Source organism: Rhinatrema bivittatum, chromosome 7, assembly GCF_901001135.1.
Source record: "Rhinatrema bivittatum chromosome 7, aRhiBiv1.1, whole genome shotgun sequence".
Classification (NCBI taxonomy): Eukaryota; Metazoa; Chordata; class Amphibia; order Gymnophiona; family Rhinatrematidae; genus Rhinatrema; species Rhinatrema bivittatum.
In genome coordinates this window covers 80,572,972-80,590,453 of record NC_042621.1, presented here as the reverse complement: position 1 = coordinate 80,590,453, position 17,482 = coordinate 80,572,972, and positions in this window count along the sequence as shown.

Here is a 17,482-nt window from a genome sequence, read left to right as displayed (position 1 = left end):
GGGATAAAACAGATTAGAAAGAAAAGAAGGTAAAATGAGCTCTGAGGTACCCCACTATTTACAGTCTTTAAAGATGATGATTCGTTTTCACATGAAACGAAAAAGCAACTGTCTTCTAAAAAAAGATATGAACCAATTCATAAGCACACTTGTAATTCCTAATTCTTGTAGGTGATTCAGTAGAACTCATATCTATAGAGACAAGTAGAGCATCTTTTCCTCCATCAAAGTTCATCCTAACTTCATTGATTATCATCAATAAAGTAATCTTTGTATTATAACCAGTGATTGCTTGGAATGGAGAGCATTAACTTTTTTGGCAAAATTACTTAATTGAGAGAAACACTTTTTCAATAACCTTTGACACAAAAGTCCCGCATGAGAAAACTAAAAAGTTATGGGATAGGAGGCGATGTCCTTTTGTGGATTGCAAGTTGGTTAACAGACAGGAAATAAAGAATAAGAATAAACGGTAAGTTTTCACAGTGGAAAAAAATAAACAGTGGAATGCCTCAGGGATCTGTACTTGGACCGGTGCTTTATAATATATTTATAAATGATCTGGAAAGGGGTACGATGAGTGAGGAGATCAAATTTGCAGATGACACAAAATTATGCAGAGTAGTTACATCTCAAGCAGATTGTGATGAATTGCAGGAGGACCTTATGAGACTGGATGATTGGGCATCCAAATGGCAGATGAAATGTAACATGGACAAGTGCAAAGTGATACATATAGGGAAAAATAACCCTTGCTGTAGTTACACAATGTTAGGTTCTGCCTTTGGAGTTACCATCCAGGAAATAGATTTAGGCATTATTGTGGATAATCCCAAAAAACAACATGGAAGCCGATCCAATGCAGCAGAGACGCCAACAAACCAGAAGTGGATCAGTGTCAGAAGAAGATTTTATTGCCTGACTCAGGCCGAGTTTTGCCCATAAACAGGGGCTGCTTCAGGGGCTATATCAATAGTAAATAAATAAATAGTACATAATTAAAAAAAATAATAGATACATAAAAAGTCACATGTATAAATAACTTAAAAATATAAGACTAAAAAAACATATATAGAAGAAATACACACATATGTATTTACATCTCATACACTTACCAAAAACTACTTCTTTTTCAACAAAAAGATATTCATGCAAGTCAAAGGTGTGGCCTTGGGGGCTACCTGGACCCCTCTATTACAAATTTATATATGGCCAAATTTGAAGAAAGATTTCTTAGCACTCATGCTTATGCAGGTAATATTCTATTATGGAAATGGTATATAGATGACGTTTTATGGTTTGGAAAGGCGATAATAAAGAATTAGAATTATTCCATACTTGGTTGAATAGTTTAGATTAGGGATGTGCAGACAAAAAGTTTATGTTCATAAGTCCATAAGTCGAAAAGGGGGGTCAATTTTGGTCAATATGTACATATGAAGAATTCCATAAGTTGAGTCTATGTCCATACGTGCACCGGTTCCCTAAATAAAAATTTAAACCCCTCACCCTCCTTAATCCCCCCCCAAGACTTACCAAAATTCCCTGGTGGTCCAGCGGGGAGTCAGGAAGCCATTCCTCTATTCCTTTGCGAGGAGCACGTGACGTCCGCGTCACGTCGGAGTGACGCGGCCGTCACGTGGTCCACCGCGGTTCCGCTCCCGGACCCCTCGTTGGACACAACGAGGGGTCCGGGAGCGGAACCGCGGTGGACCACATGACGGCCGCGTCACTCGTGACGCGGCCGTCACGTGCTCCTGCCCCCCTCAAGCTGGTTCCGCTCCCGGACCCCTCGTTGGACACAAACGGAACTTTTGGCCAGCTTGGGGAGGTCAGGAGGCCCCCCCAAGCTGGCCAAAAGTTCCGTTTGTGTCTCTCTTACGGGTTATCATAAATTCTTTATCCCTAAAGGCCAGTAAGGATTGCATAATGTGCCAATGCTTTTTTAAAATCTTAGCAATATCTTTTGACATGTGGTTTGTATGTAATCGGACATATTATTTTTGAATTCTTCGATCTAGTTTTGGTAACTAGTAGTTCCACTCTTTTTTGTTGTTTAGCACGTGTGAGCCCACTATTAATATATATAGGTCAGGAGGCCCCCCCAAGCTGGCCAAAAGTTCCGTTTGTGTCCAACGAGGGGTCCGGGAGCGGAACCGCGGTGGACCACGTGACGCGGCCGTCACGTGCTCCTGACCCCCCCCCAAGCTGGTTCCAACGAGGGGTCCAGGAGCGGAACCGCGGTGGACCACGTGATGGCCGCGTCACTCCGACGTGACGCGGACGTCACGTGCTCCTCGCAAAGGAATAGAGGAATGGCTTCCTGACTCCCCGCTGGACCACCAGGGAGTTTTGGTAAGTCTTGGGGGGGATTAAGGAGGGTGAGGGGTTTAAATTTTTATTTAGGATCAACGATCGCGATTTCCAACGTATTCAACATAGCTATGTTGAATAAGTTGGAAATCCGATCGTTTTCGCCTCATCACTTTTTTAAGTTAAAAAAAAAAAAAGTAGCGTTTTACATATAAGTTCAAAACGAATGCACACCCCTAGTTTAGATGGCAATCTGAGATTTAGCTTGACCTCAGACAATAGTTCTATCTCATTCCTGGATATCCTAATAACATTCAAAGATGGAGTGTTCAAAACAAACATTTATCGCAAACCTACAGATATTAATAAACCCCTGGACTTTAATAGCTGCCATAGCAGGTCACTGATCAGAAATCTCCCTTATTCTCAATTTTTGCGGATATGCAGACTTTGTACTGATGAACCCACCTTCCAAGTAAGGGCTACTGAACTGATGAAATGCTTCCATGATAGAAATTATCCTGAAACATATATTAATAGTGGGCTCACACGTGCTAAACAACAAAAAAGAGTGGAACTACTAGTTACCAAAACTAGATCGAAGAATTCAAAAATAATATGTCCGATTACATACAAACCACATGTCAAAAGATATTGCTAAGATTTTAAAAAAGCATTGGCACATTATGCAATCCTTACTGGCCTTTAGGGATAAAGAATTTATGATAACCCGTAAGAGAGATAGAAATCTCAAGGATTTGCTATCACCTTCGGATTTACCTTTTGCACCTAATCGAGACATTAAGCCAGCAGGACACAGACCTTGCGGACACTGTATAGTCTGCAATGTCAACATGAAGAATGTTGGCATAAATATTGTAACTATTAACAAAACATATAAGTTGATTGATTTCACTAATTGTAAAGGTGAAGGTGTCATTTACACAGCAGTTTGCCCATGCAACAAGCTTTACATTGGTAAAACTATCAGAGCCTTAAACAAAAGAATAATAGAGCATAAAAGTGCTGTGATCCATAAAAAGGAAGGCAAACCACTAATAGCACATTCCATTGCAGCCCACCATAAGTTTGATGATTACAGATTCGGTGTGATCCATAAACCAAAAACGAAATGGAGAGGTGGCAATTTAGATAGGGATGTGAATCGTGTCCTCGATCGTCTTAACGATCGATTTCGGCTGGGAGGGGGAGGGAATCGTATTGTTGCCGTTTGGGGGGGTAAAATATCGTGAAAAATCGTTAAAAATCGTGAAAAAATCGAAAAATCAAAAAATCGAAAAACCGGCACATTAAAACCCCCTAAAACCCACCCCCGACCCTTTAAATTAAATCCCCCACCCTCCCGAACCCCCCCCAAATAACTTAAATAACCTGCGGGTCCAGCGGCGGTCCGGAACGGCAGCGGTCCGGAACGGGCTCCTGCTCTGAATCTTGTCGTCTTCAGCCGGCGCCATTTTCCAAAATGGCGCCGAAAAATGGCGGCGGCCATAGACGAAAAAGATTGGACGGCAGGAGGTCCTTCCGGACCCCCGCTGGACTTTTGGCAAGTCTCGTGGGGGTCAGGAGGCCCCCCACAAGCTGGCCAAAAGTTCCTGGAGGTCCAGCGGGGGTCAGGGAGCGATTTCCCGCCGCGAATCGTTTTCGTACGGAAAATGGCGCCGGCAGGAGATCGACTGCAGGAGGTCGTTCAGCGAGGCGCCGGAACCCTCGCTGAACGACCTCCTGCAGTCGATCTCCTGCCGGCGCCATTTTCCGTACGAAAACGATTCGCGGCGGGAAATCGCTCCCTGACCCCCGCTGGACCTCCAGGAACTTTTGGCCAGCTTGTGGGGGGCCTCCTGACCCCCACGAGACTTGCCAAAAGTCCAGCGGGGGTCCAGAAGGACCTCCTGCCGTCCAATCTTTTTCGTCTATGGCCGCCGCCATTTTTCGGCGCCATTTTGGAAAATGGCGCCGGCTGAAGACGACAAGATTCAGAGCAGGAGCCCGTTCCGGACCGCTGCCGTTCCGGACCGCCGCTGGACCCGCAGGTTATTTAAGTTATTTGGGGGGGGTTCGGGAGGGTGGGGGATTTAATTTAAAGGGTCGGGGGTGGGTTTTAGGGGGTTTTAGTGTGCCGGCTCACGATTCTAACGATTTATAACGATAAATCGTTAGAATCTGTATTGTATTGTGTTCCATAACGGTTTAAGACGATATTAAAATTATCGGACGATAATTTTAATCGTCCTAAAACGATTCACATCCCTAAATTTAGATAACATATTGTTGAGATTGGAACAGAAGTACATCTATGAATTCAATACCATGGTGCCATATGGCCTGAACCAAGATACAGATCTCTTGGTCTTCTTGTAGCCCACACTGTAATAACAATGCACTTTTGTAGCCAATAATTATAAACAGGAGTTTTATTTTCATTACTTATTTTTTTCAAGGTTTAAGTTTTAATTTTTTTTAATTTATTATCTACCATTATTAATATTTTTCTATGTGTTCAATGTTGTCAGCATTATATTGACAGCAATTTTATCTGCATTGTGAGCACCTTCCTGATGCTAACAAAACAGTCACTGCTGCCACTTAATGAATAGGTGCCTGCAGACTAAGGTGGTTATTTTCCAACTCATGTTATGGCCTTTTTGCATGCGAAAAGCACCATAATGCGTGGTGCTATGCTAATTTGGAAAAGAGGGAGGAGTTAGGAGCAGGTTTAACAGTTTGCAAAGCCATATTGCACAGTTTTAGCTACACCTTTTGCATTATGATATGGGCAGATCACAGAGAGAGAGAGAGAGAGAGAAAGAGAGAGAGAGAGACTAGCTATAAGGCCCTTCTAGTAGTTAGGTACTTATACCTCTATAGGAGGCCCACCTAGTAACTCGAGGTGAGGTTTAGGTAGTAGAGAAGAGGTTAGGGGCCACTTTGACATGCAGAGTGAGACGTACAAACAGAACAGTTTTCTCTTATTAAGATTTGATGACCTTCGGAGTGAGGAAACTCACACGATGAGATTTGTACAATGTTCTCTCAACCTAGCTTGATGTTACCAGATTGTTACTAGGTTTATGGGCAAAACTCGGCCCGAGTCAGGCAATCTATTAAATTATTAATAAAATCTTCTGGCATTGATCCACTTCTGGTTTGTTGGCAATATAGTGGATAATACATTGAAATTGCTGGCCCAGTGTGCTGTGGCGATCAAAAAAGCAAGCAGAATGTTAGGAATTATTAAGAAGAGAATGGAAAATAAAACGGAGGATTTCATATCGCTCCATAGTGAGACCATACCTTGAATGTTGTGTGCAGTTCTGGTCACCGCATTTCAAAAAGGATATAGCTGCACTGGAGAAAGTACAGAGAAGGGCGACCAAAATGATAAGGGGCATAGAATGGCTGCCCTATGAGAAAGGCTAAAGAAGTTAGGGCTGTTCAGTTTAGAGAATAGATGAATGAGGGGGGATATGAGAGAAGTCTACAAAATCATGAAAGGACTTGAACAAGTTAATATAAATTGGTTATTTACTCTCTCAGATAATAGAAGGACCGGGGGTTCTCCATGAAGATAGCAAGTAGCTCATTTAAAACAAATTGAAGATATTATTTTTCACTCAGTGCATAGTTAAGCTCTGGAATTCATTGCCAGAGGATGTGGTTACAGCAGTTAGTGTAACTGGGTTTAAAAAAAGGTTTGGATAAGTTCCTAAAGGATAAATCCATAAACTGCTATGTCGGTAATTAATAAGCAATAGTAGCCTTTGATCTATCTAATGTTTGGGTACTTGCCATGTACTTGTAACTTGGATTGGCCACTGTTGGAAACAGGATACTGGGCTTGATGGACCCTTGGTCTGACCCAGTATGACATATCTTATGTTCTTATGTAAATTAGAGATGGGGGTGAAAATTCAGGAGGATCTAGCGATTTTTTTCTTTAAAATGGGCTGAACCAAAGATAGTTTCAATGAAGGAGGAATAGAACTTTCTGAGAGTTACGTGTTAACTATGGTCATCAATGGTTTTGCAAGACCTAACTCATTAATGATGATGCTGGTAATGGATCAAGTTGTGATGTTGAATTGTTCATAGAATTTAAAATGTTTTCAATCCCCGTAATCACTACAGGAATAAAGGCTACCCAAGTAGCCTGACCAGGTAAAGAAACATTATTAGAATTAGGAACAGTAAAAGAAATACTTTGCTAGGCCCTAGAAGGTGAGTTTCCTTTGCCCATTACTGAACGACTCTTGCACAGATAAAAATATGTCTGGAGAACTGTGATTTCAAGCCATTTATGCAAAGATCTAATGTATACAGTGCCATTTTTGCCCTCTAAAACTTTTGCAATAAAGATTTAATTTGGACACTTAAGTTGAGCCTCCAGAGTATTTGTTTGGCACTCACACCGCTTAAAAGTGAAAGTGAACTGATACCTCCCTAGGACAGCAAAATGCAAGCCCCCCCCCCCCCTAACACATTGGACCTTGGAGGTTTCCCCTTCCCACTTGAAAAAAAAACCCTGACTTGGAGCCCTACTAAACTCAGTGAGAGTGGGAGAGATTCATGGAAAGTGCCCTGAGACTCCCATGTGCCCCTGTCTTCTAAGGCAACCACCACACAGGGGTTTTATATATTTATATATAATATATATATACTAGCAACTGCGGTGAGCCTTTTTATTGGCACATATGCTCTTGTTTTGAGCAGAATTTCCCTAGAAATTCACTGTAAGAGTGTCCCTTCCACATACACCCACCCTCATACAGGCTCCCTCACTATCTGGCACACACACACATCCCCTCATATAGGTTCCCTCTCTGAAACCCACACTCAAGCATCCCACGCACTCCACCTCTTACCAACCAAGCTGTCTCTCGCACTCCCCCACACCCCCTCTCCTCTCTCACACACATATTCTCTCTCACCGGCATCCCTCCCTCCCTCCCATGCTCTCTCTCACACTTTCCTGCTCTCTCTCACCCTCCCCTCCCCAACACACATTCTCTCACCAGCATGCTGCGGGACCCATGCCGTTCACGGCGAAGATGAAGACCTGGTGCGCTGTTTTGTGGTGAAGATGAAGGCCCGGCGTGCCGTTCGCGGCACACAGGGGCCTTCCATTTTCGCCTTGAGCAGAAAATAGCAGAGGAGACCCAAGCATGCCGCGAATGGAGCACGTCCCGCGGCACACGCTCCGTTCGCGGTGAAGATGAAGGCCTGGGCACGCCGATCACGGCACATGGGGGCCTTCCCTTTTCATCGCGAACGGCACACCAGGCCTTCATCCTCGCCGTGAACGGAGCGTGTGCCGCAGGACGCGCTCCAGTCATGGCATGCCGGGGTCTCCGCTGCTATATTCTGTCTGACCGCGATGGCCGCTGTCCTTCATACCTGTTGTAGCTGGTGCTGTCATGTGGCCGCTGTATGGTGTGTTTGAGCCTCCAAGGCGGCCAGGGAGCTGCCTGCGCCATCTATCAGCGGGCTGGGGAACATGCGCGAGCACTGACGGACGCACTACCAAGCCCGATATATTATAGCGCCATCTATCAGTGGGTTGGGGAACATGCACGAGCACTGACGGACACACTACCAAGCCCAATATATTATAGATGCCTACACACTTTGAATACTTTTATATGCAAAGGGGAGAGGTGCTGTAGGAAATGGAGTCTGGAGGAGGGGGAGGTTGAGATTTGCATGCATACTTTTTGATTTTCAAAAGTATGCACTTAAAATCTCTCAGCAAAACAGTACCACCAAACTGCACCTGTAACTGTGTGTGCATAGCTTTGCCAGGATAATTTTCAAAGCAGACTTATGCATGTAAACCCACTTTCACAACTGGTGTGGCTTGTACACATATTTGCAGAATGTTATAAAATTATCTCCTTAATATGAATAGACAGTTCAAGGAATTCCAGAATCACATGAAATGGTAAAGACTATTGGTTGACATCAAAACGTCTGCAAATTTTCTTCAAAGAGTTAATTTCCTTTTGACAAATGTGTTTTGGAATTTTGAAAAGTGATTGTCCTCCCACCTTATTGCGTCACTCATGTCAAAGGGGATCCAGATCTGATAAACCCTGTAAATGCCAATGGGACCCTACTGCCCTTTGCTAACCAGGAACTTGATTTGGAAATATGGTGCTCCCATCTTACTCTAATCTAACTTCACCCCACACTGGTTTCTGACTGGTTGGAAGTGATAATTACATTCCTGAAGGGCAGACACTAGTTGAATTATGGCAATCATTTTCATTATTGCAAGGATCTGAGTTCCCTTTTAAGGCTTATCAGGCTAGCATGTCACATGCAGAGGGATTAATTCAGAAGACAGTCATGCTGATGATGAGTAGAAGTGTGATATTTTTCCTTAATTAAGGTATTTTTGATTCAAATAAAAGTGGCTAAATATAAAACATGGTTTCACCAGAGTATATTTTTATTAACTGATCAAAGACAAAATTAAATCAATATTTAACTGTAGATGCATAGCAATTTCAAATTCATTTTTTTAAAGCGTTATTAAAATGAGACAATTGCCTGAATACAAACAAATCCAAGTGACAATTCTACCACTTATCACGTTTGGTTTGGCCCAAAATACAGCATTAAAGTGAACAGCCCTCCCCCCAAAAGCAGCATATCAACTATACAAGTACAGATGATCCCTTTCTGCTGTCATTTCTCATGCAAAGCTCTGCCAACTGTAAAGCTTTACCAGAAATGACACTTAAGCAAAGTATGTGTTAACCGTATTAGATAATATGCCAAGCCATGGTTATTAAGTATGGGGTAACTTGACCACAGTAATTAAATTGAGATTAAAGAATGATAAAGTCAGAGTTACATGTGGTATTCAGTGTTTTCCTGGAACACATGGAGTCTTAAATGTTGTAAAGAATGAAACTCAGATCACGCTTGGAAAGATGTGTTATTCAAACAACCTTTTTTGATAACATGACATATATTTGAGGAGCAATGGATGTTATCTTGCATATTTTCAGAAAGCAAATGCCTCAAATTGCATCCTGTCTTTAAGAAATGGTTTATATTATTGAATACAACACCACAATTTTTATTTTCATGTTCTTTTGTTTTTGCAAGGCCAAAGAGTAGTCATTGGATAAACTATGTTCGCAAAGGAAGATTAGTGAGTGCCACACTGGAATGTGAACAACTCTTGAACCAGAATGTTTGTTTTCACTGTACATATGGCTACTGTGAAACCTTTGACCTGTAAAACCCATCATATACATAAGGATTTCACAGAAAAGCCTTGTTGACATGAAACAAAGCATTTCCTTTCAATTGGATTGAGTCTACGGAACCCATTGGCACTTCTCCATTGGATTAAAATGCCGTTGAACCACTGAGTGTAATTTTTGTAATTTTCCCCTCTATGTCTCCCTCCCTATTTCCTTAATCAGGGGTGGATTGGCCTATCGTGACTTTGGGCATGCCTCGATGGGCTGCTATGGCCAATCACTTGGTTGGAACTGGTCACCAGCTATGCTTCTTGTATCGCGGGAACCTTCTGCTCACTGAGCACAAACTGTAAGTGCTCCCAGTGTGTTGAACAGAGTGGAAGCACTAATAGATGATTTTATTCATATAAAATGATCAGGCATATTACCAGATACGTTTATTTTTCTATTTAATGAACAATCAGTTTTTTGATAAATGTGAATAATTAATTAAAATAAAATAAGTTACTGAATATAAAAATAAAAAATAGGTTGGTAGGTGGAATTGGTACATGTTGCGACTGTCACTGCTCGACGTCCTCACTCCGCCCTCTTTACCCCTGTGGCGACTTCCTCCGGGTCTGATGGATGGCTGGCTGCCCCGGCGTCTCCATGCCGTCTCCCTCTGGCATCCCCGGACTGGCTCGATGTTGCAGATCTGCCATGTTGCCTGAAGACCGTGTGCGCACTCTGATTGAAGTACCAGCAAGGGCGCGAACCTCAGGGGCGTTCCCCTGAGATGACGTCATCCGCTTCCAATATTTAAAGGTCTTTATTTCGCTATCTAACTGAGTTAGCAAGGGGGGGATTGCTTCGGCTTTTCTCCCAAGCTACTCTGCCTCCTCAGACTTACCAGAGGTACCCGCTCCTTGGGGGCCTCACTCTCTTTATTTCAGATATAGATAGGAACCGGTACTCGCTCCTCGAGGGCCCATGTTCCTAGACACTCTGAAGATTCTCTACTGCTTGGAAGCTATCGCTGCTACAAACAATTGTAAGTTACCATCACTCTCTCAGAGCTTTCCCTGGAAACAGGTACTCGCTCCTCGAGGGCCTAAACATTTCCAGCTCCTGAGCTTCCTTGAGACTTTATGTGAGTTTTGTCATCTAGTTCTATTCATGAACTCTGCCTACTCTGCTTACTCACTGTCTACAGTTTCTCAACAGCTCAGCCATCCTGGGATCACTGTTCCAGTACCTGAGGGACTACAGCCTTGCTGGGTATGCCAGCTCACTACTGCCACCTCTGGTGGTTTCTAAAACCTGTTTAATAAAAGAACTAATGTGTATCTGTCTCCATACTCAAGCCTAGCCGGTGGGATATCCTCCCGGGGGCATGGTCATCTGCCACCGGCCCAGGGATCCACCCACAACTATATCAGATTCATTACAGATTGCTAACTCCTTAGCAAGACGATATCTGAGACACTACAAGACTGCTGACCCCTCCCTTCTTTAGGAGCCAATAACATCAGATTGCTAACTCCACAGTCCAAATAACAGCAGATTTATATCAGATTGCTAACTTCCTAGCAAATCCAGAACAGATTGCTAACTCCTCACGGAGAACATATCAGATTGCTAACTCCTCATGGAGAATACTACAGTACAAAATGTGAATGTGAGTGCTTTTGCATGATACAGTTTGAAGTCCATTGTAGGCAAGAGACTGGGGATTAAATCTTAGAGCACAAAGATTAATGATATACCAAGTTCCTGTCTTTTATAAGATTGAGAATATTACTGATTTTTCTGGCACCTTTTTTGCATTTATTTGCTTTATTTTTAGAAAATGTGACTGCGCAAGTGTTTGTGACTAAGGGGTAGATTTTAAAAGGAGCACGCGCGCACGTCCATGTGTTCGCAGTTCCCGGTGCGCGCACATGGACACACTGATTTTATAACATGTGCGCACAGGCATGCGCATGTTATCAAATCCATTGGCCGTGCACACATGCTCGCCAGATTTTAAAATCCATGCACGCATGTGCGGGCAGCGCATGCAGAAGGGATGAATTCTAGCAAATTATGCATGGCGATTCAATTGGGCCTCCCACAGTTCCCTACCCCCCTGCCTAACCTTACTTCCCTTTCCCGTCTCCATCCCGACCTCTAACCCCTACCTAGATACCCAAAAACCTTTTATTTTTCTACTTACTGCTCAGGAGGAGCAGTAAGTAGAAAAATGGCTGCCAGTGCATGCTTCCTCGGGACAGCAGCTAATGGCTGCTGACCCAGCCGGCCTCTATCCCTCCCAACCCCACCCTTCGCCGCCCAGACCCTGCCCCCGGCACACCCCTTTTTCCAGGGCCCGGCACATATGCGCATATTAAAACTTACACGTGTGGCCAGGCCTTTTTGAAAATGCGTGCAGAGCATGCAGGGCCCAGCCACACACGCAAGTCCCGATTTTTACGTGCGCGGCCCTTTGAAAATTTGCCCTTAAGTGTTTCTGTGTAAATCAGCAAGCGTGTGATAGTTTGTGTGACTAACCATTTGTGTGTGTGAGTCAGTGAGCATATGAGAATGTGTATGTGACTGGAAAAAAATTCCAGTTCAGCCAAGCCAAGACAGCCATGTCAGAGATTACCTTCAACTAATGTAGTATGAATATATTTTAATTGATAAATTTAAATATTTCTTGGGATCTTTTCTTGTTGCAGTCTATTTCCAAAATTCAGAGAACACTTAGTGGTAGATTTTCAAATGTATATGCGGGTGTACATGTGCACGCTACCCGGCGCGCACACATGTACACCCGATTTTATAACATGTGCGCGTAGGCATGGGCATGTTATAAAATTGATGGTCAGCATGCGCAAGGGGATGCACACTAGCGCACCTTGTGTGCACCGACGCTCGCAGGCTTCCTCCATTCCTTCCCCCCCCCCCCCAGCCCTACTCTAACTCCCCCAAATTCTTATCATACCTTATGTGCCTGCCGGCACATAATCCTCCGGCGCAGTAGCAAATGGCCGCTGTGCCGGAGGCCTCTGACCCCGCCCCCGTCCCTGCCCCTGGACCACCCCATCCCCGCCCTTCCCCAGACTACCCCTTTAGTAAAGCCCCATGACAGACGCATTCCGGGGCTTTATGCGCGTCGCCGGGCCTTTATAAAATAGGCCCGATGTGCATAAGCCACTAGATTTACGTGCATAGAGCTTTTTAAATCCGGCCCATATTCATTAGACTGTGTCATGATTTCTGAAACATATATTTTGCAAAACAAATTTTAATATTTTAAAGTATGGGGCCCGATATACCCCAGATAGGTGAATAAGTAGGAGTTATCCAGCTATCTAGCAGCCACTGAATATCCAGTTATCCGGCTAGCAGGCTTATTTGGGGAAGACAGGTCGGTTTAGAGCATTGATACTTCCAATATGCAGACTCTTAGCTGGATTAGGTCTTAATTTTTTTTATTTACGCTGATGATATTCAGTTTTATATACCAATTAATGACACTATACCTAATACTTTGCAATGTCTAAAGATATATTTGAGCGCCATTGATCAATGGATGTCTCATAACCATTTGGCATTAAATATTCAGAAGACAGAAATTATTATGTTATTAAGGACAAAAAAAGTGTACCAGACTATGTTAAATTTGCATTTGGGAATCATTCTATACTCCACAAAACACAATTTTAACGTGGGAGTGTACTGGATACTAACCTCTCCATGAAAACCATATTAATTAATGCTGTAATAAGTAATGGTTATATGAAGTCACAGATGCGGAAACATTTAAAACCTCTACATCATATGGAAGATTTCAGGATGGTTCTACAGTGCGGTCTTAGGTCAGGACTGGCAGAGATCAGGTGGAGACAAGGGCAGGCTATGGTCAGGGCTAACAGGCTTCATGCAAAGCAACGTCAAAGATCAGGCTAGTTTAGCAATGAGAGGACAATCCAAAAGCAAGGACAAACAGGGCGGGCAGGAGAAAATCCAGACCAAATAAAGGCAGCACTGGAACAGAGGCAGTAACCGGAAAACAGGCAAGAAGACCAGCAGGAAGAGGAGCCAGGATCAGGAGCAAAGACGAGACCTAGGCAGAGGTATCCTGAAGGACCTGCTGCTGAGGCGCTGGCTCACTGTGCAGATCTCCCTTATATCCAGGGAGAGTGAAGAGGTCATTATCCAGCACCCACAGGACGTTCCGAGTGTAGGAGCTGCAGTCTACTTCCTAGTCAGAACCACTGGATAGAGCATGGTGCCAGGAGCTATGCCGGGGGAGCCACTGGAGAGATCTGGAGTGTTACAACTTGCAAGCCGCAACCAATGATCACCCTCCAATGTGAGAGGAAGTTTCAGATCAATGGAGGTTATTTTGTGTTTATTTTTGCTTTCACATTGGAGTCAAGCATATTGTTATTGCATTGTTAGATCAATCCTGGAAGCTGTCACTCTATGGATGTCCTCTGAGCTGTTGAGTATCACTCCCAATGTTTCATGGAATAAACACAATATGGTGATTTACACAGGGAGGCCCTAATTTAATTTAACCCTTGCATTTCATTGTGTTTTAGCCCTAGTCACCTGCTTGCTGTACTAGAGCTCTCCCAGCAGTGGTACGTGTATGATCTTGCTGTGCTGGCTGTGCACGTACATCAGCATTTTGCACTGGGCATTCATCTCAAAGCAGTTATCTTATGCTTATTCAACATCTCACTTATTGCATGCAGCTTGTAGTTCTGTCTTTAGCATTGTTTTGCCTTAGGAGATTTTTGCCACTCTTCTCTCAGCAAATGAGGGATGGTAATCAAATGTCCACATTAGACAGCATTTAAGGGTATCGCTTCAGCACTGGTAGGCCAAATTTTTGCTTAGATGTCATTTTCTTTCTTCAGCAGGCCATTTATGGCATCCAGACATTTGTTACTTCCTACAAACGTGCTCAGCTGTTCAGTCTATCGATTGGCTTTCAGGAGGCACATACCTATGTATTGCCCCAACCAATGGCAACATCCAGAAATCCATTGCCCTCCCGTTGTTGGTGAGAGAGTCTATGGCAGCTTGGGCATTGGGCTCTCAGGTTCATGTTCTGTTTTGTTTGCATGAAATGAGTGAATTGATAAGCTCTCTCGTCTTTGGTTGATATTCCTCCTGCTCTCTTTGTGCCTATGAATTTGCCCCCTTTCTCAAATCAAACTTGTCCAGAACTGGTCCATACAGGGCATTTGTTTCTTGCATATTCTATCACAGCCTCCAGCAATAGTAAATCTTACATTCTTTCTCCATGCTATGGAACATATTTCCATTGGCCAGATTTGCTTTGTCTTCCATGGGCTCCTGCCTTAGCTAATAAGCAGTGGTTTTCAGGTGCAACAGCTCTACTCCAACTCACCGTATTGACTCCGTATCTTGGTTAGCAGTGAATTACCTCATTTCATGACTTCTTTCTTAATGCCATCAGTTACTTATTTCTGTTGGTGAATCCAGACTGAGTTAGTTGTCACTTCTGGTATAGCATCTAGTGTATATAGGCAAGCACTAGAGGAGTATGAAAAACAACAAAATAACGTGGATGTGTTACCATCTTGTGGTCTTTCTAATGTGCATTCCAAGCTCTATGCTTTGAGCTATACAGTTTTAATATCTTCCCACAATTCTTGGGCATTGGCAGGAGCTAGAGGATCCCTGTATGCAAAACAGTTGCATTTCAGATGCATCAATGCAGTTCAGGTCTTACACCATGCATTCCAGTCTATATGCATCAGCCATATAGCTAGGATATCTTCCCTCAGTCTTCTGCAATCCAGGCAACCTCACACTAGAGTGATAATATTTATTACTGCTGACTCATTGTTTGGCTCCTGGAAATTATATCCCTGCACAACACAATTTAAGAAGTTACCATATTGGATCAGACTGAGGGTCCATCAACCAGCATCCTGTTTCCAACAGTGGCCAATCCAGGATTCAAGTACTTGACAAGTACCCATACATTAAATAGATTCATGCTACTAAAGCCAGTAATAAGCAATGGTTGTTCCCTAAGTCAACTTGATTAATAGCAATTTATGGATTTCTCCCCCAGGAGCGTATCCAAACCTTTTTGAAACCTAGCTACACTAACTGCCTTAACCACATCCTCTGACAATGAATTCCAGTGCTTAATCATATCCTGAGTGAAAAAGAATGTTCTCTAATTTGTTTTAAATGTTTTACTTACCAACCTCATGGAGTGTCCCCTAGTCCTTGTATTATCTGAAAGAGTAAATAATTAATTCATATATACTCATTCAAGTCCTTTGTAATGTTTGGCCAGTCACGGATGGCCCTGTGACCAACCGCACTCACCCCAATGCCACCAAGCCTGCTGCATATCACTGATGCTCCTTCCCCAACTCCACCACCCAGCCCATTGTAGGCCACCTTAGGTGCGCGCATGCCTTATGGGCACTTAAATTTCCAGGTGGGAAACAGGCAGAGGCACACAGCAATGACATCATAGCCAGCTGGGTACTTTAACCTAGGACATGCTCCCAACCAGCACCTCAGCAACAGGTCCTCCTGCATTACAGTGCATGTTGCTCATTCCTGTGCCATCTCTCGCTGTTCTTGCCTGTGTTCCTGCTGTCCTGCCTTGCCTTGTTCGTGTCCCTGCTCTGCCCTCTTTTCATTCTCCTTGCCCTTTTCCTTGGAGCCTTGTCTTGCTTTGTCTTGTTGCTCAGTGTCTCATCTCTGTCTATCTTATGTGTCTTTACATGATTCCCTGTTTCTGACCTTTGCTTAGACCCAGACTTCATTTGCTCACTGCCTGCTCTGAACCTTGGCCTCGACTGATTTCATTTGCTCACTGTCAACCCTAGACTCTCTCTGACTCCTCCTTGTGGATCACTCACCTAAGCCCTGCCGACCTCTAGACCCCAAACATTCAACCTGAGGGGAAACAGGGCTGGTACAGGTGAAGCTCCAGTTCCACTCCCTGCAAGGGCATGACAGCAGCTGTCGGCATGCACTTAGTAGGTTCGCCTACTAGTTTGCATCAACCATGCTATAGAATAAGGGCTTACAACCATGACATCCTTTCATGATTTTAAACACCTCTATCATATCCCCTCTCAGTCATCTCTTTTCCAAGCTGAACAGCCCTAACATCTTAGCCTTTCCTCATAGGGGAACCGTTCCATCCCTTTATCATTTTGGTCACCCTTCTCTGTGCCTTCTCCAGTACACTATATATTTTTTGAGATCCAGTGACCAGAATTGCACATAATATTCAAGGTTAACAATACAGAGGCATTATGACATTCTATGTTTTATTCACCACCATTCCCTTTCTAATAATTCCTAAAATTCTGTTTGCTTTCTTGACCACCAGCCACACTGAGCCAACTGTGATGATCTACTCCTCAAGAGGGGAGGAGCCAGCACTCTGTTGTAGACTAGACTGTTGTAGATTTGCTCCTCCTGAGGGGAAGAGTTAGCACTCTATTATAATTCTGCTGCTCAGAGTTAGCTATCTGTTATAAGTCAGCCAGGGAGTTAGCAATCGGTTATGGAACACCCTGTCAAGAGAAGAGCTAACAATTGTAATACTCCATAGGCAAAGTTAATGATCTGTGGTGGTTTGGCTTCCCACAGAGTGGCAGTCGTATAATACCGCAATAGTAGTGTAATGAATAAACACTTGAGGAAATTGGTGAATCCCTGGGCCGATGGCAGATGACAGTGCCCCCAGGAGGATATCCTGAGAAGGACCACCGGCTAGGCTAGGCTGGAGTATAGAGACACAGATCTTTATTTAGACAGGAAGTAGAACCACCAGAGGTGGCTGTAGTAAGCTGATATGACCTGCAGGGCTGGAATTGTGGTCTCTGGGTTGCTAAGCTGTAGAGAGAGACTATAGGTAGTGAGTAGACAGGGTATACTGGATACATAACCAG